This window comes from Idiotropiscis lumnitzeri, unplaced genomic scaffold, assembly GCF_059441095.1.
Source record: "Idiotropiscis lumnitzeri isolate Australia: NSW breed Sydney's pygmy pipehorse unplaced genomic scaffold, RoL_Ilum_1.0 HiC_scaffold_197, whole genome shotgun sequence".
NCBI lineage: Eukaryota > Metazoa > Chordata > Actinopteri > Syngnathiformes > Syngnathidae > Idiotropiscis > Idiotropiscis lumnitzeri.
In genome coordinates, this window is record NW_028283735.1 from 31,734 (window position 1) to 42,305 (window position 10,572).

The 10,572-nt window shown below is 44.9% G+C and overlaps 1 long non-coding RNA gene across 1 annotated transcript; it reads right to left on the reverse strand.

Annotated features, from left to right (window-relative positions):
• Positions 1-4,800: 4,800 nt before the first annotated feature.
• LOC148314881 (uncharacterized) lies at positions 4,801-9,671 on the reverse strand. The gene is made up of 3 exons (XR_015841444.1): positions 9,568-9,671; positions 9,392-9,492; positions 4,801-4,876 (listed from the first exon to the last, which is right to left on the reverse strand). It is a non-coding gene; the product is annotated as an uncharacterized LOC148314881 (long non-coding RNA).
• Between the last annotated feature and the right edge of the window lie 901 nt (positions 9,672-10,572).

Here is a 10,572-nt window from a genome sequence, read left to right on the forward strand (position 1 = left end):
TATCCTCAAATGTGTACAACTTCGAGAAGATAGGATCATCTGAGTCATGTTGCCGGAGCTTTTGTTGCCACAGAGTACAATCTGACTTTTCAGCACCGTAATAGCCACGCCTTTTGCCAAAACGTCACAAAATTCGGCAGAGAGTAAGATGAGTCTTTTCTGACTAATTTTCAGTCGGATTTGTCAAAAGGGCACCGTGCAGGATGTGAAAATTAAAATAAAAACACATTTTTGATTCCACTTGGCGGCGCTGTGTGTATAACAAAATAATAACATTAAGATGTCTTCAGGTCGGGACGTTTTATTTACAGGTGAAGGTTTGGATTTTCAGGAGCATGTGCAGGGGAGTTATTAAGCATTCATTTATTTGTATTAGGTTCATTTTGTCTTCTTATTATTGATATTTGACTGATTCATTAAAAGCAGACAATTATGTTTTAGGTTAATTTTTTACCTGACATGTTTCGGCGAGTCTTTCGCCTTCTTCAGAGTGTCGCATGATGGTGTCTTGAGACCCGTCTTTATCAGCTGATGTTCCATGAGGGTGTGACTTACCTGTCAAAAAAATGAAAAATCAGAGCAGTAAAAGAACAAGCACAACATGAACATTACAAATCAGCAATCACTGACCACTGCAAAAGGGAAAACCACATCATGGACCGGGAGAAGGGCAGGGTCATCCGCACCGAAGAGAACAAACAACAGCGCTGGATCAGAGAGGCCATTGAGATCTGCAAGCGAGGCATAAAAACCATTAACAGAGACAAGGGAGCCTTCATCCTCTCTACCACCTAGAGCAGCATCTTGGCGGAGTGAACGGACAGCGGGGGGTGTGACTTGCCTTCATTCTTGTGACAGGTAAGTCACGCCCTCATGGAACATCAGCTGATAAAGACGGGTCACAAGACACCATCATGTGACACTCTGAAGAAGGCGAAAGACTTTCGTATTGTGACATCCTCAAGGCCTAAACACTCATCCGAGCAAATATAAGGTAGATTTTGTGAACCTGCCCGGAGAAAAACATCAACGAAAATAATTTGTATTTGTTTTAACCAGTTGGTGGCGCTACCACTGCGATCAAAAATAAGTTGGCAGCCGTCTTCAGGGCCTGAATATCCTCAAATGTGAAAAATTTCGAGAAGATGGATCATCTGAATCATTTTACAGGAACTTTTGTTGCCACGGAGAATAATCAGACTCTGCGGCACCGCAATAGCCACACCCTTCGAAGGAAAGTCACAAAAATAGGGATAGAGTAAGATCAATGTCTTGAGTCTTTTCTAGCCAATTTTCAATCGGATTCGTTAAAAGGCACCGTGCAGTACGTCAAAATGTAAAAAATGATATTGATTGGCGCAAGGTGTATAACAGAATATAAACATATAGATGTCTTCAGGTACCGACTCTTTATGTACATGTGAAGTTTTGGATTTTTAGCAGCATGTGCAGGAGAGTTATTAAGCATTTTGTCCATTGCGGCGAAGGAAATCTTAAGTGAAAACTTTGAAGCCCCGCCCCCGTCATATAGTATTTCGGAAACAAAAGATTTTAGCCCCAGTGTTTGTCCCAGGTCTTAAGATGCTACAGACAAAATTTTAAGGCAATCAGATGAAGCCTTTAGGATCAGGGTGCAAAAGAATGACCCCTGTAAACATGCAAAAAAGGGCAAAAGTCGGACTTTCAAAAATTCATAACTCACTTCCTGTTCATATTAGACGTTTAAAATATCAAATTTCTCGCCATGCCCGATGAGACTGCCAAGTTTGGTGAGTTTTTGTGCATGTTTCGGGGGTCAAAAATGCGATCGAACAATCGGAAAAATAATAATAATAATAATTTCTACAAAAACAACAGGGACTTTGCAGCGGTCGCTGCTCAGGCCCTAATAATAATAATAATAATAATAATAAAAAAAGTAATAATATTTTCTAGAAAAACAATAGGGACCTCGCAGCGGTCACTGCTCGGGCCCTAATAATAATAATAATAATAATTTCCACAAAAACAATGGGGACCTCGTAGCGGTCGCTGCTCGGCCCTAATAATAATTTCTACATAAACAATAGGGACCTCGCCGCGGTCGCTGCTCGGGCCCCAATAATAATTTCTACACAAAGTCCATTGTGGTGACCCGCCCCCTTTTAAGTAAATTCAAAATGGCCGACTTCCTGTAAAACCTAGCTCATTGCTCCAAGAGACTTTTTTGTAGGTCTTGGCCTTATACATACAGTGAACCCTCGCTACTTCGCGGTTCACCTTTCGCGGGTTCAGTGCTTCGCGGGTATAAAAAATATTCGGGGGCATTGTAGTTTCGCCGAGCGGCACGACGGGCGCTGGAGCGGTTAAACGGCCGGCGTGCGCCGAAGAAGAGCGTGGGCGAAGAGGAGATTGGACGAAGAAGAGCACGTTCCCCCGGACACGATCGGTGGCGACGTTTCGCGCGGTTCGGACCGTACCAGAGCTCCGGCCGGCGTGCGTGGCAGTTAAGCCGTAGAGGAGCACCTTCCCCGGGCACGGGCGGTGCCAAGCGGCCCCTAAGTTTAACCGAATGGAAGCTCCGGAGGAGGAGGGCATGCTCGCGTCACAGTAAGCCGAAGAGGAGCACCTTCCCCGGGCACGGGCGGTTCCAAGCGGCCCCTAAGTTTAACCGAATGGAAGCTCCGGAGGAGGAGGGCATGCTCGCGTCACAGTAAGCCGAAGAGGAGCACCTTCGCCGGGCACGGGCGGTTCCAAGCGGCCCCTAAGTTTAACCGAATGGAAGCTCCGGAGGAGGAGGGCATGCTCGCGACACAGTAAGCCGAAGAGGAGCACCTTCCCCGGGCACGGGCGGTGCCAAGCGGCCCCTAAGTTTAACCGAATGGAAGCTCCGGGGGAGGAGGGCGGGCGTGTGTCACAGTTAAGCCGAATTGGAACACCTCTTCCGCCCGGGCACGAACGGAGCGCGAAGCTGTCAGTTATGAATGAATAAATGAATAAATAAATAAATAAATAAAGAATGCCACCTTTCATTTCACAGGGCACACCGGACGGCGTACCAGCAGGTAAAAGTCGGAGTAATTAAATAAATACAAAAAGAATGGCTGGGGAATAAAAAAATAATACGTTTTAATAATAATTTGGTTTTTTTGTTATAACATGAATTTCACTCTCTCTCTCTCTCCTCGTATATATATATATATATATATATATATATAAATATATATATATATATATATATTTATATATTTATTATATATATTGTATTTTTTTTTAAGCATTTTTGAAGGTGCGCCGCTACTTCGCGGATTTTCAGTTTTTGCGGGTGGTCTCGGTCCCCATTATAATATAATAATAATAATATAATATTCCCTTTATTAGTCCCACAATGGGGAAATTTGAGATTCTAACCCAGGCCTCGTGGGGAGACTGGGTCCTGAACGCGGCGCCTTAGACCACTCGGCCATCCTGGCAGCCATAATAATACTAATATTCCCTTTATTAGTCCCACAATGGGGAAATTCGAGATTCGAACCCAGGCCTCCTGGGGAGACTGGGTCCTGAACGCGGCGCCTTAGACCACTCGGCCATCCTGGCAGCCAAAGAAATCATGCGAGGCACATCAGGTGGGGATCGAACCCGCGCCGATAATACGTGCTTGCACTGCAATTCTTGTCATTGACCATTCGACCATTTTAACATTAACCGCGATAACCGAGGGTTCACTGTACTCCATAAAATTTACAAAAAGCGAGGTGAAACACTCAACCAGGGCTGCTTTTTTGAACATTTCTCGAGGGCCATGGCGAGCCATTTCAAAAAAGCTGCACAACTAACGGATAAAATATTGATAAATTTGCTCTGCCTGATGTGTGTGTAAAGTTTCACGAGTTGTCGTTCATATTTAGAACCTCATAATCAGCGTTGTTTTATTGCCGAACAGTGCAATGCCACTCCCACAACTTTTCACGAAAAAGGATGAATTTCGTATTGTGACATCCTCATGGCCGAAACAGTCATCCGAGCATATATGAGGGCGACCTTGTTGAGTTGCACGGAGAAAAACATCCAAGAAAATAATTTGTATTAGCTTTTACCAGTTGGTGGCGCTACTACTACGATGAAAAATAAGTTGGTAGATGTCTTCAGGGCTGAAGTATCCTCAAATGTGTACAACTTCGAGAAGATAGGATCATCTGAGTCATGTTGCCGGAGCTTTTGTTGCCACAAAGTACAATCGGACTTTTCAGCACCGTAATAGCCACGCCTTTTGCCAAAACGTCACAAAATTCGGCAGAGAGTAAGATCATTGTCTTGAGTCTTTTCTGACAAATTTTCAGTCGGATTCGTCAAAAGGGCACCGTGCAGTATGTGAAAATTAAAATAAAAACACATTTTTGATTCCACTTGGCGGCGCTGTGTGTATAACAAAATAATAACATTAAGATGTCTTCAGGTCGGGACGTTTTATTTACAGGTGAAGGTTTGGATTTTTAGGAGCATGTGCAGGGGAGTTATTAAGCATTCATTTATTTGTATTAGGTTCATTTTGTCTTCTTATTATTGATATTTGACAGATTCATTAAAAGCAGACAATTATGTTTTAGGTTAATTTTTTACCTGACATGTTTCGGCGAGTCTTTCGCCTTCTTCAGAGTGTCGCATGATGGTGTCTTGAGACCCGTCTTTATCAGCTGATGTTCCATGAGGGTGTGACTTACCTGTCAAAAAAATGAAAAATCAGAGCAGTAAAAGAACAAGCACAACATGAATATTACAAATCAGCAATCACTGACCACTGCAAAAGGGAAAACCACATCATGGACCGGGAGAAGGGCAGGGTCATCCGCAACGAAGAGAACAAACAACAGCGCTGGATCAGAGAGGCCATTGAGATCTGCAAGCGAGGCATAAAAACCATGAACAGAGACAAGGGAGCCTTCATCCTCTCTACCACCTGGAGCAGCATCTTGGCGGAGTGAACGGACAGCGGGGGGCGTGACTTGCCTTCATTCTTGTGACAGGTAAGTCACGCCCTCATGGAACATCAGCTGATAAAGACGGGTCACAAGACACCATCATGTGACACTCTGAAGAAGGCGAAAGACTTTCATATTGTGACATCCTCAAGGCCTAAACACTCATCCGAACAAACATAAGGTAGATTTTGTTAACCTGCCCGGAGAAAAACATCAACGAAAATAATTTGTATTTGTTTTAACCAGTTGGTGGCGCTACCACTGCGATCAAAAATAAGTTGGCAGCCGTCTTCAGGGCCTGAATATCCTCAAATGTGAAAAATTTCGAGAAGATGGATCATCTGAATCATTTTGCAGGAACTTTTGTTGCCACGGAGATTAATCAGACTCTGCGGCACCGTAATAGCCACGCCCTTCGAAGGAAAGTCACAAAAATAGGGATAGAGTAAGATCAATGTCTTGAGTCTTTTCTAGCCAATTTTCAATCGGATTCGTTAAAAGGGCACCGTGCAGTACGTCAAAATGTATAAAATTATATTGATTGGCGCAAGGTGTATAACTGAATATAAACATATCGATGTCTTCAGGTACCGACTCTTTATGTACATGTGAAGTTTTGGATTTTTAGCAGCATGTGCAGGAGAGTTATTAAGCATTTTGTCCATTGCGGCGAAGGAAATCTTAAGTGAAAACTTCGAAGCCCCGCCCCCGTTCATATAGTATTTCGGAAACAAAAGATTTTAGCCCCAGTGTTTGTCCCAGGTCTTAAGATGCTACAGACAGAATTTTAAGGCAATCAGATGAAGCCTTTAGGATCAGGGTGCAAAAGAATGACCCCTGTAAACATGCAAAAAAGGGCAAAAGTCGGACTTTCAAAAATTCATAACTCACTTCCTGTTCATATTAGACGTTAAAATATCAAATTTTTCGCCATGCCCGATGAGACTGCCAAGTTTGGTGAATTTTTGTGCATGTTTCGGGGGTCAAAAATGCGATCGAACAATCGGAAAAATAATAATAATAATAATTTCTACAAAAACAATAGGGACTTCGCAGCCGTCGCAGCTCGGGCCCTAATAACAATAGGGACCTCGCAGCGGTCACTGCTCGGGCCCTAATAATATTAATAATAATAATTTCCACAAAAACAATGGGGACCTCGTAGCGGTCGCTGCTCGGGCCCTAATAATAATTTCTACATAAACAATAGGGACCTCGCCGCGGTCGCTGCTCGGGCCCCAATAATAATTTCTACACAAAGTCCATTGTGGTGACCCGCCCCCTTTTAAGTAAATTCAAAATGGCCGACTTCCTGTAAAACCTAGCTCATTGCTCCAAGAGACTTTTTTGTAGGTCTTGGTCTTATACATACAGTGAACCCTCGCTACTTCGCGGTTCACCTTTCGCGGGTTCAGTGCTTCGCGGGTATAAAAAATATTCGGGGGCATTGTAGTTTCGCCGAGCGGCACGACGGGGCGCTGGAGCGGTTAGACGGCCGGCGTGCGCCGAAGAAGAGCGTGGGCGAAGAGGAGAGTGGACGAAGAAGAGCACGTTCCCCCGGACACGATCGGTGGCGACGTTTCGCGCGGTTCGGACCGTACCAGAGCTCCGGCCGGCGTGCGTGGCAGTTAAGCCGTAGAGGAGCACCTTCCCCGGGCACGGGCGGTGCCAAGCGGCCCCTAAGTTTAATGGAATGGAAGCTCCGGAGGAGGAGGGCATGCTCGCGTCACAGTAAGCCGAAGAGGAGCACCTTCCCCGGGCACGGGCGGTTCCAAGCGGCCCCTAAGTTTAACCGAATGGAAGCTCCGGAGGAGGAGGGCATGCTCGCGACACAGTAAGCCGAAGAGGAGCACCTTCCCCGGGCACGGCGGTGCCAAGCGGCCCCTAAGTTTAACCGAATGGAAGCTCCGGGGGAGGAGGGTGGGCGTGTGTCACAGTTAAGCCGAATTGGAGCACCTCTTCCGCCCGGGCACGAGCGGAGCGCGAAGCTGTCAGTTATGAATGAATAAATGAATAAATAAATAAATAAATAAAGAATGGCACCTTTCATTGCACAGGGCACACCGGACGGCGTACCAGCAGGTAAAAGTCGGAGTAATTAAATAAATACAAAAAGAATGGCTGGGGAATAAAAAAATAATACGTTTTAATAATAATTTGTTTTTTTTGTTATAACATGAATTTCACTCTCTCTCTCCCCGTATATATATATATATATATTGTATTTTTTTTTAAAGCATTTTTGAAGGTGCGCCGCTACTTCGCGGATTTTCAGTTTTCGCGGGTGGTCTCGGTCCCCATTAACCGCGATAACCGAGGGTTCACTGTACTCCATAAAATTTACAAAAAGCGAGGTGAAACACTCAACCAGGGCTGCTCTGCATGTTGTGCTGGGCCACCTGGAACAACAGCGGAGCTATGCAAGGATGCTCTTTGTGGACTACAGCTCGGCATTCAACACAATCATCCCAGACATCCTCGTCGCCAAACTGGACACTCTCGGCCTCCCTGCCCTCACACACATCTGGATTAAGGACTTTCTGACCAACAGACCCCAGACTGTGTTGCTCGGCCCCTACACGTCCTCCACCCTCATGGTGAGCACCGGTTCCCCCCAAGGATGCGTGCTGAGCCCTCTCCTGTACGCCCTCTACACCTACGACTGCAGCCCGGCCCACGGCAACAACACCATCGTCAAGTTTGCTGACGACACGACAGTGGTCGGTCTGATCTCGGAAGGTGACGAGACAGCCTACAGAGAGGAGGTAGGGAGACTGACAACTTGGTGCAAGGACAACAGACTGCACCTTAACTCTGCTAAAACAAAGGAGATTGTCGTCGACTTCAGGAGGAACAAGACGCTGCCGCACCCCTCTGCATCGAAGGCGTGTGTGTGGAGAGGGTCCACACGTTCAAGTTCCTGGGAGTACAGATCTCCGATGACCTTTCTTGGAGTCACAACACCACAGCAGTGGTAAAGAAGGTCCGCCAACGTCTGCACTTCCTGAGAGTCCTCAGGAAATTCAACCTGGACAGGAAGCTGCTGCTGGCCTTCTACCACTCGTCCATCGAGAGCCTGCTGACGTACTGTGTCTCCACCTGGTACAGCGGCTGCACTGAGGCGGACAGAGTGAGGCTCCAGAGGACAGTCAAAACAGCGCAAAGGATTATTGGCTGCCCTCTCCCCTCGCTGTCGGACATCTACACCGCCCGGTGCCTCAGAGGGGCTCTCAACATCGTCAAAGACAATACCCACCCAAACTCACACCTGTTCGACCGGTTGCCCTCTGGCAGGCGCTACAGATGCATCAAATCAAGGACCAATAGACTGAGAAACAGTTTCTTTCCGAGAGCCATCTCCATACTGAACTCTCACACACACACGAGACCACCCTAACCTTGCAAAACAGCATTGTGATGTGTTTCTATATGCCCTATTCAGTACTGAATTCCATTGCACTGTCTTATTTATTTATCTAATTTATATATTGTCTGTATTATTGTTGTATTGCACTGGAGAGGGGAGCCCTCTAATCTCGTTGCACACTTGAGTACAATGACAATAAAGGGATTTCTATTTCTATTCTATTCTTTTTTTAACTTTTCTCGAGGGCCAAGGCGAGCCATTTCAAAAAAGCTGCACAACTAACGTATAAAATATTGATAAATTTGCTCTGCCTGATGTGTGTGTAAAGTTTCACGAGTTGTCGTTCATATTTAGAACCTCATAATCAGCGTTGTTTTATTGCCGAACAGTGCAATGCCACTCCCACAACTTTGCACGAAAAAGGATGAATTTCGTATTGTGACATCCTCATGGCCGAAACAGTCATCCGAGCATATATGAGGGCGACCTTGTTGAGTTGCACGGAGAAAAACATCCAAGAAAATAACTTGTATTAGCTTTTACCAGTTGGTGGCGCTACTACTACGATGAAAAATAAGTTGGTAGATGTCTTCAGGGCTGAAGTATCCTCAAATGTGTACAACTTCGAGAAGATAGGATCATCTGAGTCATGTTGCCGGAGCTTTTGTTGCCACAAAGTACAATCGGACTTTTCAGCACCATAATAGCCACGCCTTTTGCCAAAACGTCACAAAATTCGGCAGAGAGTAAGATCATTGTCTTGAGTCTTTTCTGACTAATTTTCAGTCGGATTCGTCAAAAGGGCACCGTGCAGTACGTGAAAATTAAAATAAAAACACATTTTTTATTCCACTTGGCGGCGCTGTGTGTATAACAAAATAATAACATTAAGATGTCTTCAGGTCGGGACGTTTTATTTACAGGTGAAGGTTTGGATTTTTAGGAGCATGTGCAGGGGCGTTATTAAGCATTCATTTATTTGTATTAGGTTCATTTTGTCTTCTTATTATTGATATTTGACTGATTCATTAAAAGCAGACAATTATGTTTTAGGTTAATTTTTTACCTGACATGTTTCGGCGAGTCTTTCGCCTTCTTCAGAGTGTCGCATGATGGTGTCTTGAGACCCGTCTTTATCAGCTGATGTTCCATGTGGGTGTGACTTACCTGTCAAAAAAATGAAAAATCAGAGCAGTAAAAGAACAAGCACAACATGAACATTACAAATCAGCAATCACTGACCACTGCAAAAGGGAAAACCACATCATGGACCGGGAGAAGGGCAAGGTCATCCGCACCGAAGAGAACAAACAACAGCGCTGGATCAGAGAGGCCATTGAGATCTGCAAGCGAGGCATAAAAACCATGAACAGAGACAATCCTCTCTACCACCTGGAGCAGCATCTTGGCGGAGTGAACGGACAGCGGGGGGCGTGACTTGCCTTCATTCTTGTGACAGGTAAGTCACGCCCTCATGGAACATCAGCTGATAAAGACGGGTCACAAGACACCATCATGTGACACTCTGAAGAAGGCGAAAGACTTTCGTATTGTGACATCCTCAAGGCCTAAACACTCATCCGAGCAAATATAAGGTAGATTTTGTTAACCTGCCCGGAGAAAAAAATCAACGAAAATAATTTGTATTTGTTTTAACCAGTTGGTGGCGCTACCACTGCGATCAAAAATAAGTTGGCAGCCGTCTTCAGGGCCTGAATATCCTGAAATGTGAAAAATTTCGAGAAGATGGATCATCTGAATCATTTTGCAGGAACTTTTGTTGCCACGGAGAATAATCAGACTATGCGGCACCGTAATAGCCACGCCCTTCGAAGGAAAGTCACAAAAATAGGGATAGAGTAAGATCAATGTCTTGAGTCTTTTCTAGCCAATTTTCAATCGGATTCGTTAAAAGGGCACCGTGCAGTACGTCAAAATGTAAAAAATTATATTGATTGGCGCAAGGTGTATAACAGAGTATAAACATATAGATGTCTTCAGGTACCGACTCTTTATGTACATGTGAAGTTTTGGATTTTTAGCAGCATGTGCAGGAGAGTTATTAAGCATTTTGTCCATTGCGGCGAAGGAAATCTTAAGTGAAAACTTTGAAGCCCCGCCCCCGTCATATAGTATTTCGGAAACAAAAGATTTTAGCCCCAATTTTAGCCCCAGTGTTTGTCCCAGGTCTTAAGATGCTACAGACAGAATTTTAAGGCAATCAGATGAAGCCTTTAGGATCAGGGT